The sequence below is a fragment of the Helianthus annuus genome, chromosome 13 (assembly GCF_002127325.2).
Source record: "Helianthus annuus cultivar XRQ/B chromosome 13, HanXRQr2.0-SUNRISE, whole genome shotgun sequence".
Classification (NCBI taxonomy): Eukaryota; Viridiplantae; Streptophyta; class Magnoliopsida; order Asterales; family Asteraceae; genus Helianthus; species Helianthus annuus.
The window spans coordinates 36,454,454-36,471,195 of NC_035445.2; the positions used below are offsets into that span (position 1 = coordinate 36,454,454).

Consider the following 16,742-nt stretch of genomic DNA (forward strand, 5'->3'; position numbering starts at 1 on the left):
GTGGTGGGTGGTGGATGAAGTGTGAGAGGGGTGGTGTGCCAAGGGATGAGTTGCAATGGCTCCAAGCACTCTTATTTATAGACTGAACAGAAGCCTGGGCACGGCCCCGTGTCCGCTGGGCACGAACCCGTGCCCGTCTGACACTATCTCTCTTCATTAATTGTAATTCGCAATTACAATTAATGCGCCTGCAGTACTTTGGGCACGCCCCCGTGTTCACTGGGCACGGCCCCGTGGTGAGCAATAGAAGCTTCTACAGGTTTGTCTTTTCTGCTGCTTCTTGGGCACGGCCCCGTGCTCGCTGAGCACGGGGCGTGTTCAGTCTTCTGTCTTCTCCGTTTTGCTTCGGAGGATGCTGTCGAGGGGTCGGGCAGTCCACTTTTGTTCCCTTTCTTGTATTTATGTTAGATTTAGTTGTCTTTTTGCTTCTTTTGTTAATTTGAGCTCATTTAATCCTGAAAATACAAAAGGAAGACAAAAATACACTTTTTCCAACATTAGTACTTAAAAAGGGTTAGTTTTATGCCTCATTTGATGTAATTTATATGTTGCATTTTACACACATCAAATATCCCCACACTTGAATTTTTGCTTGTCCTCAAGCAAAACTCTTTAATATGTGGCTTACACTCCCAAATGGAATGGGTAGAAGAGAAGGTTTTGGGCTTGTCATAGAGCGTCGGGATTTTCCAAGATTGTTTAGGTTTTATTTTTACTTATTTACAATCCTATTCGTCATGATTTATTAAAAACTTTTCATAAGGTAAATTATTTATTAAGGCATAACATGCCTTTCTAAAATTCCATTTATATACAGGTTCACATACCTCACGGGGGAAATCACTCACACTCGGCCGAAGGTGTATTTTTAGTGAATCACTCGAGAACGGCATGGAACTTATTCCTACCATAAGCTTGCCAAGCAATCAATCCTCCTCCTTTTTAACTTTATACCTTTGTAAATATCAGGAGGACTTTTTGGGTGAAGGGTTAGGCTTGGGTTAAAGGTGGGTAGTTGGGTTAGTGGTTAGTAGAAAAGGGCGAAAGGCGTAAAAAGCGTCGGTTTTCGTAAAACATTTTGTTTTTGTGACTTTCTATTTTTAATGAAGTATTTATTCAAAAAAAGCTTTTGTTTGAGGAGCTTTGTTTGTTTATTTCCAACTTCATTGTAAAATATTATTTTTATTTTTATTATTATTATTATTATTTTTTATAGTCGCACGAAAACCGAGCTTGTTACTAAAATAAAAGGTAAAAATAAAAAGGGTTTTTGGTGGGTAAAAAGGGTTTTGGGTTAAGAAATGAAAAGATTTAGGCTCAATGGGGTTAACTAGGGGGAATTTTTGGGTAGGTGAATAGAAAAATAAAAATAATGGTGTTGAAAGAAAAATGGTTAGTCCTAATGCCTCCATCATTTACTTACTTGGGTTTAAGTTGGTAAGGACCGGGAATGAATTGTCGTGGCAAGTTCTAGAGTCGTAAGAACCAAGCGGCTATTCACACAAGAAACGAAAAATGAGTATTTAGCGTAAAGATGTATATTTGTATGCTCAAAAAAAGGCTCAAAACTCACTTTTGTGGGAATGGGTTTTTATGTGATCAAGTATATATAATCAAATTTTGACTAAGCTTGTCATGCCGTTTCATAATTTTCTTTTGTTGGTTTTTTTATCACGACGCTATCGGTTGTAAACTTATAAAAATATAACCTTGTTAGACTTAGAATTCCCAACTTAAACTTAGACAAGTAAAAAAAGAATGAAAATTTTTGAAAAAATTTGGGGTGATTAGCGGTTCCAATAGAGTTTTGTGTAACGCTTGTTATTAGGACTTGCAAAATTCAAGGTTTTAGCGTCCCCCCACACTTAAATTACACATTGTCCTCAATGTGTCCCAAAAATAAATTTTTAGGTTGATTGAATGTGTAAAATGGTGCTAAAAGCAAAATTTTAGGTTACTGGCAGTCTGGACACGGCCTCGTGGTGACCGGGCACGGCCCCGTGTTCAGGTGCCAGTAACAATAATTAAAGAAAAGAAACAGAAGCCTGGACAAGGGGGCGTGTTCGGTGAACATGGCCCGTGTCCAGTTACCTGAATTGGGCATTTGTCTGCAGGATGTTCAGCACGGGGCCGTGTTGGCTGGGCACGGCCCGTGCTGAGCTTACTGTAATGGAGTAATTGTTGTCGGATGGCCCTGTTTTCGTGCATGGGCCATGTTTCTCGTTTCCCTTGTTATCCTTGACCATCCAGAGTGTGTTTTATTTCTGCAAATTAAAACTAAAAGATTAAACTTAAACTAAGGATAGTTCTGCGGAATGCCTCCGTGTGCGCCACGTTTATAAGGGTCCTTGGCTAGACCCAAGGCAAGGTTATATGTTTTCCGAGCGGGATGTTTTGCATCCCATGTTGCACCGTCGGAGAGCATCATCCAAACTCGAATCAATAACCTTCATGTAATTGACCGGGTCATCGTCCTCTATTCTCTTCCCAACCCCGAACTTTACTTCATTATTCCCATATTTTAAAGTGAGTGTTCCATCATTCATATCCACCACTGCTTGTGCGGTGGCGAGAAATGGTCTCCCTAGTATGAGGGGGACTTCGGTGTCTTCTTCCATATCAAGTATGACAAAGTCGGCCGGGTAGACGAAATTGTCGACCTTGACTAGGAGATTTTCAATGACGCCTTGCGGGAATTTGACGGATCGATCAACAAGTTGTATACTCATTTTTGTAGGACTCATTTTTCCTAGGCCGAGTCTTTTGAACATTGATGCGGGCATGAGGTTAATGCTAGCCCCGAGGTCGGCTAGTGCATTACGAACGGGGGAGTCCCCGATCGAGCAAAGAATTGTGAAGCTTCCGGGATCAATTTTCTTTTGGGGGATTTTTTTGAGTACGAGGGCAGAGCATTCTTCGCCTAAGTTAACTATAGCAATGTTTCAATTTTCCTTTTATGAGTGAGGAAGTCCCTCATGAACTTAGAGTATTTAGGCATTTGGGTTAGGACGTCAATGAAAGGAATGTTGACATGCAATTGTTTTAGCAAACTTTCGAATTTTGCGAATTGCTCATTGGTCTTTTGACGGATTAACCTACCGGGGTATGGAACCGGAGGAGCCTTGGTGGGTTCTGGAGGTGGAGGAGTGACCTTCTCTTGCTGTGGCGGAGATGTGACCTCCTCAATCGGTGCTGGCCCTTCTGTGGGACCCATGGTACGGTTCCGTAGAGTGATGAGATGAACTTGTGCCTTTGGGTTTGTCTCGGTATTACCTGGTAGTGCGCCTTGCGGTCTCTCGGAGAAATTTTCGGCTAGTTGATTTATTTGTTTTTCAATGTTTTGAATACTAGCCTGTTGATTTCTAAAATTTGATTCTAATTGTAGAAACCTATCCGAGTTTTTCTTTTCAGTGTCGGAGATGAGGCGAGATATAGTATCTTCAAGCCTTTCTCGTCCACCTTGTTGTTGAGGGAAATTTTGTGACTCATTTTTTGGTTGTTGAAAGTTTGTTCGTTGGTTTACGCTTTGTTGGTTACTACCATTGTCGGGTTCTCTCCAACCAAGGTTAGGGTGATTTCGCCATCCTTGGTTGTAGGAGCCCGTTGGAGGACCCGACGGCCTAGGTCTATTATCAATGTAGTTTACCGATTCTTGTTGATCGTCTGTTTCTTTCATACAACTCCAATTTTCATGTGGCCCACCACACCCTTCACAAGCCATAACCGAGACCGTTTTTGTCATTTCCAACTTTTTTATTTTTGAAGAAAGGGCCTCGATTTGGGCTTGTAAAGAAGTGCTTTCATCAACCTTATGGGAGCCTGGGGCAATAGATTTATTGCCTCGGGAGTGTGCCACTGGAAATTGGTTTGAGCAATTTCCTCAATTTGATTATATATTTCATGCGGGCGGCGATTACCTAAAATCCCTCGGAGCTAGAGTCAAGTGTTTGCCTTGTGTGTGGCAACAACCCATTATAGAAAGTGGATACTTGTTGCCATATCGCAAGGCCGTGATGTGGACACTTTTGCAATAGCTCCTTGAACCTTTCCCAAGTTTCATATAAGGATTCCCCGTCCTCTTGTGAATATGTATTAACTTCAGTCATTAATTTAGCCGTTTTAGCGGGAGGGAAATACTTATATAGAAATTTTTGGGCTAGTTCATCCCAGGTGTTTATCGATCCAGCTGGGAGGGCGTTAAGCCAAGCTTTTGCTCGGTCTTTTAGTGAAAAAGGAAACATTCAGAGGCGGATGGCGTCATTTGATGCTCCATTGATCCGAAAGGTATCACATATTTCTAAGAAATTAGTAATATGTAGATGGGGATCCTCGTCCGCAAGCCCATGGAAGGTTGCAGAGTTTTGAAGCATCTGTATCAAATGCAGCCGAAGTTCGAAGTTATTGGCTTCAACATTCGGTGCATTGATAGCGGCGCTGAGATTACCTACGGTGGGTCGTAGATAATCCATGAGGGTACGTTGGTCCGCCATTGGGAGTGGTTTCCCCGAAACCTTCTCTTGGTTTTTAGCTTTTACTCTTTTTCTGAGAAAGTGTTCGAGTTCTTCTAGAGGTTCTTTTATGTCTTTATTAGAACTGGAGCTCATACACTACGTAGAGGTGGCGTCTGCTTCCAAGTCCTGAAACAAAAACAGAAAAGAATGTTGGTCAGAAGGTTCACCACGGCCCCGTGCTCAGTGAACACGGCCCGTGGTCGGAGTTACAGTGATTGTTTTCCGGACCCCTGTTACTGGAGAGTTGGACACGGCCCCGTGTTGCACCGACACGGCCCCGTGGTCAGCCTTCTATAACTCGGAAAACTAAAAACTGCCAGTAACACTGCTGGGCACGGCCCGTGTCTGACCAGACACGGCCCATGTTGAGCTCTGCAGAAGCTGAAAATTTAAGAAAATCCTAAAAAATAAAAAGAAAATAAAAAAAATGATTAGGCCGTTGATTCCTAACTTTCTTAAAATCCTTGTGTCCCCGGTAACGGCGCCAAAAACATGATGCGTGTTAGTGTATATATGTTTTAGGTATATATTTTAAGCCCTTTTTACACTTTAGCCAAGTTTTAAATTTATAAAACACGATATTTACTAACACTAAACACACATATGGGCAAGTGCACCCATCGTGGACGTAGTATAGTGTTGGTAAGATACCGAGGTCGTCCAAGGACACAAGAGCTTTTAGTAACGGTTTATCCTCAACGTCTAATCAAATCAAAAAGTTAAAAAAAAGGATTTTTAAACTAAGAAAATAAAACTAACTAAATGCTGAAAAATAAAATAAAAATAAAAACAGATAGACAAGATGAATCACTTGGATCCGACTCGTGTGTTAGTATAACCTTTGATTATTTTCGCACTTTTGCACTTGTTTAAGAGATTATCTTAGTTATTGTAGTAGGCCCCTCTTTTGAAGGCGACGTTACCCTCAACCCAGTAGTTTGAGTCAGCAAGGATACAATCCTAAAGGGTCGGATTATTGAAAGATGATTAATTAAGTTATTAATGCAAATTATGGTAGGCCCCTCTTTTGGAGGTGACGTTACCCTCGACTAAGTAGTCTGAGTCAGCAGCGATACAGTCCTAAATAGCCGGGTTATAGTATTAATAGTAGTTAACTTATGAGGGGATCAAAGAGTTTGGACCCCCGCCATCCAATACCTTTAGGTATTGAAGGAGGTCCTATTAAATTTGACCCAGGTCCCTTGCAGGACCTCTAAACGCTGAACAAGGGCAAGACCCTTACCAAACCGTTCCCTTAACCCCCGACCAGGTAGCCAACATACCTCCATATAGACCGTGGAGATATGAATGGTGAAAATCTTTTATTTTATATAGACAGTAAAATAATGCCAAGACACCACAGACAAACGATAAGGAAGAATCACCTTCAACATAAGAAACTAGTTATTAAAGTCATTAATACAAAAACCAATTAAGAAGTGCAAAAGATTAAAAATAAAAAGTATTATACTAAACACTTGTCTTCACCAAGTGATGTAAGAGACTTAGGCAAACATGGCCTTGATTGTCAATAACTCTTACGATCAATCTTGGATCCCGAGACGACTCACACACTCTATGATGGACAATGGATGATGGTGGTGGATGATGGTGTTGTGATGGTGGTGGGTGGTGGATGAAGTGTGAGAGAGGTGGTGTGCCAAGGGATGAGTTGCAATGGCTCCAAGCACTCCTATTTATAGGCTGAAAAGAAGCCTGGGCACGGCCCCATGTCCGCTGGGCACGGCCCCGTGCCCGTCTGACACCATCTCTCTTCATTAATTGTAATTCGCAATTACAATTAATGCGCCTGCAGTACTTTGGGCACGCCCCCGTGTTCACTGGGCACGGCCCCGTGGTGAGCAATAGAAGCTTCTACAGGTTTGTCTTTTCTGCTGCTTCTTGGGCACGGCCCCGTGCTCGCTGAGCACGGGGCGTGTTCAATTTTCTGTCTTCTTTGTTTTGCTTGGGAGGATGCTGTCGATGGGTCGGGCAGTCCACTTTTGTTCCCTTTCTTGTATTTATGTTAGATTTAGCTGTCTTTTTGCTTCTTTTGTTAATTTGAGCTCATTTAATCCTGAAAACACAAACGGAAGACAAAAATACACTCTTTCCAACACTAGTACTTAAAAAAGGGTTAGTTTTATGCCTCATTTGATGTAATTTATATGTTGCATTTTACACACATCACCAGCCGATCGGACTGACTGTCCGATCGAGCAGGCTGTCCGATCGGGATGCCTGGCCGATCGGCCAGCCCTTTCCTCTTTGGGAAGCCTATAAATAGGGCTGTCATTGTCATTCTTTCCACTTTTGGAAACTCTCTGACCGACCAGCTCGTGCTCCGCTTCTTTTCTCAGATTTCTTCCGATTTCGGTAAGTTTTCATCCTAAATCTTGTACTTTCTTGATCAATGCACAGTCCTACACCTTTCTATCTTTCGAATCTTGATTTCTAACCGTGAAATCCTCAAGATCTAAGCATTCAAGGATGATGTCATCATGGTGTTCTTCAAGAACATCATGTTTTGGCCTCATTCCACCATGAATAGCTTGGATCTAACCGATTTCCACATAAACAAACTAAGATCTACTATAGATCTTAACATTTACATGATGTGAAGGGTTGAAAGAAGGAATTTCCAACTTTCTTTCAACTCTTTTACACTCAATGCCTTCAAACCGGTAGGAACGGAGCTTGAGCCAACTCACCAATCATTCTAATGGTCAAGTGGTTCAAGATTCGGATTCTATCTACGAGGTTCACCGACTTCGGGTTAAACATCAAACTACCGTTCCGAACAGTTCACCAGCCGGACTTGGGTGATTCCTGTCCGAGCAGGGGAAACAAGTAAGAATGAAAGTTCCATGATTCAGCTCGTTGTTAAACTACCTTGATATAACGTCAAATAATCGGAACAGCCAAGTGTTATACGAACAGGCCGACCAGGTCAGGATGCTGACCGAACGGTTAGGCTGTCCGAACGGACAGCCCAACCGATCGGACATGTCAGCCAATTGACCAAGCAGCCGATCGGCTAGCATATGGCCCCACACATTGACAATTTCATGAAGTATGGTATTGAACGAAGTAATGTCCGATCAAACAACCGTTTGGTAAACATTACTCTTCGGATCATGAGATACTATGCTTCAACCCCTAATCAATTTACAACTCGTAGTAGTACGGAGTGCAACCCGATCGAACATGCTGTTCGATCGATCAGGTGACATCCAGCTGAGGACTCACTATCGAAGTATCTAACCGATCGGTTAAGCCGGCCGATCTAACAGACCGTTCGATCGATCTACCTGAATGGTAAGAACACTTCAGTCTTCTCAATACTACAACGAAAACCTCAAAAGGTCAAACCATCATACACAAACACATCCTACTCAAAGGAGAAAACAATCCACTCGAACAGTCCAACCGATCGAGCCTACCGGCCGATCGAATAGGCTGTCCGAACGGACTGTCCAGCCGAACGAATAACTCGTTGGATCGAACCAACTGTCCGATCGACCAGGCTGTTCGACCCATCATCACTTGTTTCCGTTTTGCGTGTTACTCATCGTTATGCTATCGAACTATTCAGGCTAACCCTACTCTCAAGCGCTCCCTTCAATCCATCAATCAATCGCCGTGAGTATACTCGATCCCTTTTTGCTTTCAACACTTTTGGGTGTTACATATGTTACTTATATCAAAACACAATCGATCACACTACTTAAACTATTTGAACGCTAACCGATTCGCATGTATTACGTGACTAAATGAATGCTTGTTGTTATATTTACACGTGGAATGTTTTCTACCTGCCTTAACGACGTAGTACTATAGTTTGGACTCAGCACCCGTTCACACGGGGGTTGTTAAGGACAATCACTTGCATGGATTACGGAGGTAATCATGTATTGCTAACTGTCTCGGACAGTCAACCCGCAGTCATTGGTATCGATAGATCCATGTCGATAATTAACATGCTTCGTTTTCCTCTGTGTACGTGCTGGTTATGCGTAAACTATTCGAACTCTACTATGCTATTATCAAACTTGTATGCTCACCTTTACATTATATGTATTGACTTTATTTTAACATATGTGACAGGCAATTAGGATGCTTATTTGCTAAGAAGGCGAGCTAGGAATAAGCGTCTAGAGCATAGTTGTCTGTAGATCTTGCAGATTGAGTATCTAGAAGCAATTAAACAATATTTATTTTAATTTTATTTAAATCTGAGTTGTCGGAACAGAATTACTTGACTAGTTGTTATCTGTAATAATTTATTGTATTATTTGGGATACGGTATGGGACGTATCATTTAACTGAATAGTATTAATAGTTGTTGTGGAAACTTCTGGACAATCTGTTTCGCTTAGTGCCATGCCCCGATGATTCCGCCATCGGTTGGGGTGTGACAGATTGGTATCAGAGCCATAACTATAGAGAATTAGGCTAGACACGACCTAGTCCGGGTCGCTGTCTTAGAGACCAAGACTATACTTAGGAACCAACAGACCAAGCGTATACGCTAAATCCTGCTATCCTACACTATTACTACACTCGAATTTTCAATGATGAGAAGGCGATTTGGCCAGGATCAGGTGTGAAAACCGCAAACTCCCGACCAAATTGCTGGATCAATGCTGTTTTATCTACCTATCGAAGGATTATTCATTACTTTTCAATAACGAACAAGGAGAATTATACCAAATCAAGAGTGAAATCCATATTTTGATGAATAATCTCCTCAAATTTTACTAAAACAAGGAAGAAATTGCTAAGCCAGGGGTGAGACCCGAACCTTGGCAACTTATTCCAACTTTTACTCATCTCATCAAAGCCTCGACGGAACTCCAACAACCTGAACTCACGAGTATGACCTAGGGAATACATGTTGGATGCCCAAGAATCGAGGCGAAGGCACAATTCCCAAAGGTCGAAATGTGACGATAAGTCCATTTGAGAATAGTCGAATCGCCTTGGGTAGTCAATGTCTAGTAGCCGCAGACAATCTATCTCTCGATTTCTATGTGTTTTCGATTCCGAGCCGCAACCGCCGACTCTGATGATTCGTTGCTTTTATGTGTTATATGTGTTTAACTGTTTATATGTTTAAAGCTTTGAGGATTTATTCGATTTTTGCTATCACTTCGATCGACACACACAATTCGCATTGCTCTCTACCTCAAAAGGCTAACAAATCGTTACGAACTTAGACGATACTATGCTATGATATACGCTATACTATACTCGAACATGCTATACGATTATACGATAATATTCGATTTACTATACGCGATCACTATATACGAACGACACGCGAGCTTTGAATGATAGGATCTTGAGGCAGTCAGAATGCTCTATGTGCTTATAGGAGAACTACGTGCTTAACTGCCTCTGTGATTAAATGTGTATGTGCTTCTGTGCTTATGTGTCTCTGTGCTCTACGTGCCTACGTGCTTATATGCTTCTGTGATTACGTGAATCTGTGGTTATATGCTTATGTGTTATGTAATACACGTTTCGACGTGTTCCTACGCTTTAGTAAGTAGTAGACGTGTGAGGTGAGATTCAATCATGTTGTATTGAGTCCTGTCACAATGTCTATTGCAGACAATGTCGTCTGGATCCCGACACCATCTTACTCACCAAGAGAAGAGAGACAAGCATCTCGCTGCTATCATTGCCAAGAGTGTGGCGAAAGCTGTGAGCGAGGTATATGAAAATGTCAGCAAGTCGTCTGAGGAGTCGCGAACTGAAGCTCCTAAAGATGCCAACAAGACTGTTTTCAGCTTCAAACAGTTTAAAGCATGCGGACCCAAGGAATTCACCGGAGAAGATGGCCCTACTGCCATGTTTCAATGGTTTGATTCGGTTGAAGTCACTCTGCGCCAAAGCGGCTGTCCTGAAAATCTCCGCACCCTCAATGCTATAGGCGTCTTCCAGTCCCGAGCACTAGACTGGTGGATGGCCGAACGAAACAAGCGCGGAAATGATGCAGCTTATAAGCTGACTTGGGAGGAGTTGAAGGCCATCATGATGGACGAATTCTGCCCTCCCCATGAACGCCAAAAGCTGGAGGACGAGTTTTGTAACATCAAGCAGAAGGATGGAGACAATGCTGCTTTAACTGCTCGCTTCAAGCAGCTTAGTATCATCTGTCCCGACCAAGTCAAGACGCCAGACATGGCCATCAAGAATTATATTCGAGCTCTACCCGATTGTGTTGCCGACTTTGTTCACGCCGCCAAGGCATCATCAATTGAAGAGACCTACCTACTTGCCGCTGAGATCAATGACAAGCGAGTAAAGTCTGGTTTTTGGGATAAACAATCCAAGTCTCTGCATCAAGCCACCACCGCATCGACCATCGACACCACCACTACTCAACCCTCCAAGTCATCAAGAAGAAAGAAGAAGCACAACAACAACAGCTCCAGCAACAAGAACTGTGCTGTGACAACGACTGCTGCTCCTCTGCAAGCCGTACAGGCTCAGCAGCAGTCTCACCCTCGACAAGCTCCAGTGATCAATGTGCCGCCAGCCAAGCGCGCTTACACAGGTCCCCACCCACTCTGCCCGACATGCTCATACCATCACCCGGTGGGAATCGCATGTCGTTCTTGCACCCACTGCAATCTCTACGGGCATTTCACTGCGAATTGTCGCTATGGTCCCCGTCAAGCCCAGTTCAAGCCACCGCTCATCAAGCTCTACTTCCAGCCCCTCAAGGCTAGCCTGTAGCTCAAGAACCAGTGTTCAATGCTCGTGTCTGTTTTGCATGTGGCGATCCTAACCACTTTGCAAACATGTGCCCGAACCGGGTTGTGAAACAAGAACCCCAACAGCAGCAGCAATAGCAGCAGCATCAGCAGCAATAGCAAGCAGCCCGTGCCAGAACCTTTAACATCAACGCCCGTCAAGCCCAGGCTGACAACAACGTGGTTAATGGTACGTTCCTTGTGAATGGTATTTATGCATCATGTTTGTTTGATACTGGAGCTGATAACTGCTTTGTATTGTTTGAATTCGAGAAGCTCCTTAGTCGTAAGCGCTCTTATCTTCCCTCGTCATTCGGATTCGAAGTTTCTACTGGAAGAACCGTCACTATTAATTCAGTTCTTCGTGATTGTACCCTCGAGCTCAACAATCACATCTTCCCAATTGATCTCATTCCGATGCAGCTCGAAAGTTTTGACGTCATAGTAGGCATGGACTTTCTACGCGAAAACCATGCTGAAGTTGTGTGCTTTGAAAAGATGATTCGATTCTCGCTCGCAAATGGTGATCTCTTATGTGTGTACGGTAAAACAGCTTCAAAAGGTCTCAAGCTCATGTCATGCATCCAAGCTAGCAAGTATCTCTTCAAGGAATACAACGCTTTCTTGGCCAACATTGTAGTAGCGGAGAAGGAAAAGAAAAAGAAGGCCGAAGTCAAAGAAGTTCCAGTGGTTCGTGAATTTCCTCAGGTGTTCCCTGATGATCTACCCGGACTACCGCCAAGTCATGATATCGACTTTCGTATCGACCTTATTCCTGGAGCTAACCCTGTTGCCAAAGCCCCTTATCGACTCGCGCCATCCGAAATGAGGGAACTCTCAAACCAACTCCAGGAGTTACTTGAAAAAGGCTTTATTCGCCCGAGCACCTCTCCTTGGGGCGCACCAGTCCTTTTCGTCAAAAAGATGGATGGGTCGTTCAGGATGTGTATCGATTATCGGGAATTGAATAAGCTGACCATCAAGAACCGCTATCCCCTACCTCGAATCGACGATTTATTTGATCAGCTACAAGGTGCATCGTGTTTCTCGAAGATCGATCTACGCTCAGGTTATCATCAGTTACGCATACAAGAGGAGGATATACCCAAAACCTCCTTTCGTACTCGATACGGCCACTATGAGTTCGTTGTTATGCCTTTTGGTCTAACCAACACACCCGCAGTTTTTATGGATCTGATGAATCGCGTGTGTAAGCCTTATCTTGACCGTTTCGTCATCGTGTTCATCGACGATGTCTTGATTTATTCCAAGTCGAAAGCCGAACACGCGCAACATCTACGTTTGGTTCTCGAGTTACTCCAGGGGAACCAACTCTACGCCAAGTTCTCCAAGTGCGAATTCTGGTTGGAGGAGGTTCATTTTCTGGGTCACATCGTGAATAGTCAGGGTATTCATGTCGATCCCGCGAAGATTGAAGCAGTTAAGAGCTGGATTAGGCCAAAGAACCCATCAGAAGTCCGTTCTTTTCTCGGATTAGCGGGCTACTATCGACGATTTATCGAAGGATTCTCTAAGATCGTTGTGCCGCTTACCGCTCTTACTCATAAAGACAGGTCTTTTGTTTGGGGAATTGAACAAGAGTCTGCTTTTCAAACCCTTAAGCGCAAGCTCTGCAATGCTCCTGTTCTCACGTTGCCAGACGGAAACAACGATTTCATTATCTATAGTAATGCTTCCAACCTTGGTCTTGGCTGTGTTCTCATGCAATGGGACAACGTTATAGCTTACGCATCTCGTCAGCTCAAAATCCACGAGAAGAACTATACAACCCACGATCTCGAGCTAGGCGCAGTTGTTTTTGCATTGAAGATTTGGCGACACTACCTGTATGGTACCAAGTGTACGATCTTCACCGATCACAGGAGTTTACAACACATCTTTAATCAAAAAGAACTTAACATGCGTCAACGCCGATGGTTAGAACTTCTTAACGATTACGACTGTGAGATTCGTTATCACCCGGGCAAGGCAAATGTTGTAGCCGACGCACTCAGCAGACGGAGTTATTTGCTCAGTATTCGCAATACCCAAGCCCAGCACAACCTCGAAACTCTCATCCGCGAAGCCCAGCATGCTTGCTTTAACGAACGCACTTTGAAGAAAGAAAGGATCTACCAGGATGGAGCTCAACTGGTAAGGAAGGCAGATGGGATTTTCTATTATCTGGACCGAATTTGGATTCCTAAGCGGACCAATTTGCGAAAGATTATAATGAACGAAGCCCACAAATCCCGCTATTCTATTCATCCTGGTGCCGATAAAATGTACCAGGATCTTCGTTACAAGTACTGGTGGCCGGGTATGAAACGGGATATCGCCCTCTATGTTGGAAGTTGCCTGACTTGTGCGAGAGTTAAGGCTGAACATCAACAACCTTCTTGCTTACTCGAACAACCTCCAATCCCCATATGGAAGTGGGAGAGTATAGCTATGGATTTTATAACCAAATTACCGCCCACGCCATCAGGTCATGACAGCATTTGGGTTATAGTTGATCGTCTGACCAAATCAGCCCAGTTTTTACCAATACGGGAAGACTACAAGGTAGAACGACTAGCCCGAATCTACACCGATGAGATCATTTGTAATCATGGTACGCCTCGTGACATCATTTCAGACCGTGATGCTCGGTTTACTTCGCGATTGTGGGAAACGTTTCAAGCGGCCCTTGATACGTCGCTTAACCTGAGTACTGCATTCCATCCTCAAACCGACGGACAGACTGAAAGGACGATCCGTACTCTTGAGGACATGCTCCGAGCGTGTGTTATAGACTTCGGTGGTAGTTGGAACAGATACCTACCGTTAGTCGAATTCTCGTACAACAACAGCTATCATGCCAGCATACAAATGGCACCATTCGAGGCTTTATATGGAAGAAGATATCGTTCGCCTATTGTGTGGCACGAGATCGGTCATTCGCAATTAACTGGTCCCGAGCTACTACAAGAAACGACTGACAAAATCCTCCAAATTCGCAACAACTTGTCGAAAGCCAGGGATAGACAGAAAAGTTACGCCGATAGGAGACGCAAACCCCTTGAATTTGGCGTTGGCGACTACGTACTCCTAAAGGTATCACCTTGGAAGGGTGTGGTCAGATTCGGCAAGAAAGGGAAACTAGCGCCTCGATATGTTGGACCTTTTAAGATTCTAGAAAGAATCGGAAAAGTCGCCTACAAACTCGAACTACTGGAGGAACTTAGTAACGTCCACCCAACTTTCCATGTGTCGAACCTCCGAAAGTGTTTAGCTGATCATGATCTGATTGTACCGCTCGACGACCTTCAAGTAAACGAAATGCTACACTTCGTGGAAAAGCCTGTCGAGATCATGGATCGCCAAACAAAGCAACTCAGACGCTCGCGCATCCCTATCGTGAAAGTCCGATGGGAAGGCAAACGAGGCGCAGAGTTCACTTGGGAACTCGAAAGCGACATGAAGGCTAAGTACCCGCAGTTGTTTAAATGAAGATCTGAAGCGAGAAATTGGTAAGAACATGCAAATTAACGTGATTCATGGTGCTGTGTAGCTTCGAGCCTAATTTCAAGATGAAATTCCCTAAACAAGGGGAGGCTGTAACACCCCGTGTTTTCGAATGTCAAAGTCAAAGTCAAAGTCAAAGTCAAATTCAAGTTGACTTCTTTGACTGTAAATAGTCTATTTTATGTTTTATTTGTATTATGTGGAGTAAGTGTTGTTAATCAAGAATAGAACTAATCGAATGTTTAATCGACGCGAAATGATTTACGACTGTGAATGGCAGGAAGTAACAATGCGATAAAGTTAACTAATCGGTAATCAAACCGATCAAACCATCATCGAACTCGAAGCTCGAATTACGTGAACCTGGGTTGATATTATACGTGTGTGTGTGCCTTACGTGTTACTTGTGCATGTTTACTTTACGTATTGTGGTGATCAATCGAATCAATCGAATCGAAACTAAAAACTCAATCGAACTCAATCGAAATCGAAATCAAATATGGAATGTAGATGCTTGTATGTAGATATAGTGGTTGGGATTAAAAGTAATTTGAATAGGAAATTCCATCGTATTCGTATCATCTCCAATCGAAATCGAAATATCGAAAATCGTCGCACCGAACATTCGAACCAGGCTGTTGATCGATCAGGCTGTCAGCCGATCGAACAGCCCAGCCGATCGGACGGACTGTCCGATTGAGCAGGCTGTCCGATCGGGATGCCTGGCCGATCGGCTAGCCCTTTCCTCTTTGGGAAGCCTATAAATAGGGCTGTCATTGTCATTCTTTCCACTTTTGGAAACTCTCTGACCGTCCAGCTCGTGCTCCCCTTCTTTTCTCAGATTTCTTCCGATTTCGGTAAGTTTTCTTCCTAAATCTTGTACTTTCTTGATCAATGCACACTCCTACACCTTTCTATCTTTTGAATCTTGATTTCTAACCGTGAAATCCTCAAGATCTAAGCATTCTAGGATGATGTCATCATGGTGTTCTTCAAGAACATCATGTTTTGGCCTCATTCCACCATGAATAGCTTGGATGTAACCGATTTCCACATAAACAAACTAAGATCTACTATAGATCTGAACATTTACATGGTGTGAAGGGTTGAAAGAAGGAATTTCCGACTTTCTTTCAACTCTTTTACACTCAATGCCTTCAAACCGATAGGAAGAGAAATTGAGCCAACTCACCAATCATTCTAATGGTCAAGTGGTTCAAGATTTGGATTCTATCTACGAGGTTCACCGACTTCGGGTTAAACATCAAACTACCGTTCCGAAGAGTTCACCAACCGGACTTGGGTGATTCCTGTCCGAGCAGGGGAAACAAGTAAGAATGAAAGTTCCATGGTTCGGCTCATTGTCAAACTAACTCGATATAATGTCAAATAATCCGAACAACCAAGTGTTAGACGAACAGGCCGACCAGGTCAGGATGCTGACCGAACAGTTAGGCTGTCCGAACGGACAGCCCAACCGATCGGACATGTCAGCCGATCGACCAGGCCAGCCGATCGGCTAGCATATGGCCCCACACATTGAGAATTTCATGAAGTATGGTATTGAACGAAGTAATGTCCGATCGAACGACCGTTTGGTAAACATTACTCTTCGGATCATGAGATACTATGCTTCAACCCTTAATCGATTTACAACTCGTAGTAGTACGGAGTGCCACCTGATCGAACATGTTGTTCGATCGATCAAGTGACATCCAGTTGAGGACTCACTATCGAAGTGTCTAACCGATCAGTTAAGCCGGCCGATCGAACAGACCGTTCGATCGATCGACCTGAAAGGTAAGAACACTTCAGTGTTCTCAAATACTACAACGAAAACCTCAAAAGGTCAAACCATCATACACAAACACATCCTACTCAAAGGAAGAAACAATCCACTCGAACAGTCCAACCGATCGAGCCTACCAGCCGATCGAATAGGCTGTCCGAACAGACTGTC

At 43.4% G+C, this 16,742-nt stretch overlaps 1 non-coding gene across 1 annotated transcript; it reads left to right on the plus strand.

The window, feature by feature from the left end:
• Positions 1–4,005: 4,005 nt before the first annotated feature.
• Positions 4,006–4,112, plus strand: LOC118486144. The gene has a single exon (XR_004878001.1). It is a non-coding gene; the product is annotated as a small nucleolar RNA R71 (small nucleolar RNA).
• Positions 4,113–16,742: the final 12,630 nt, after the last annotated feature.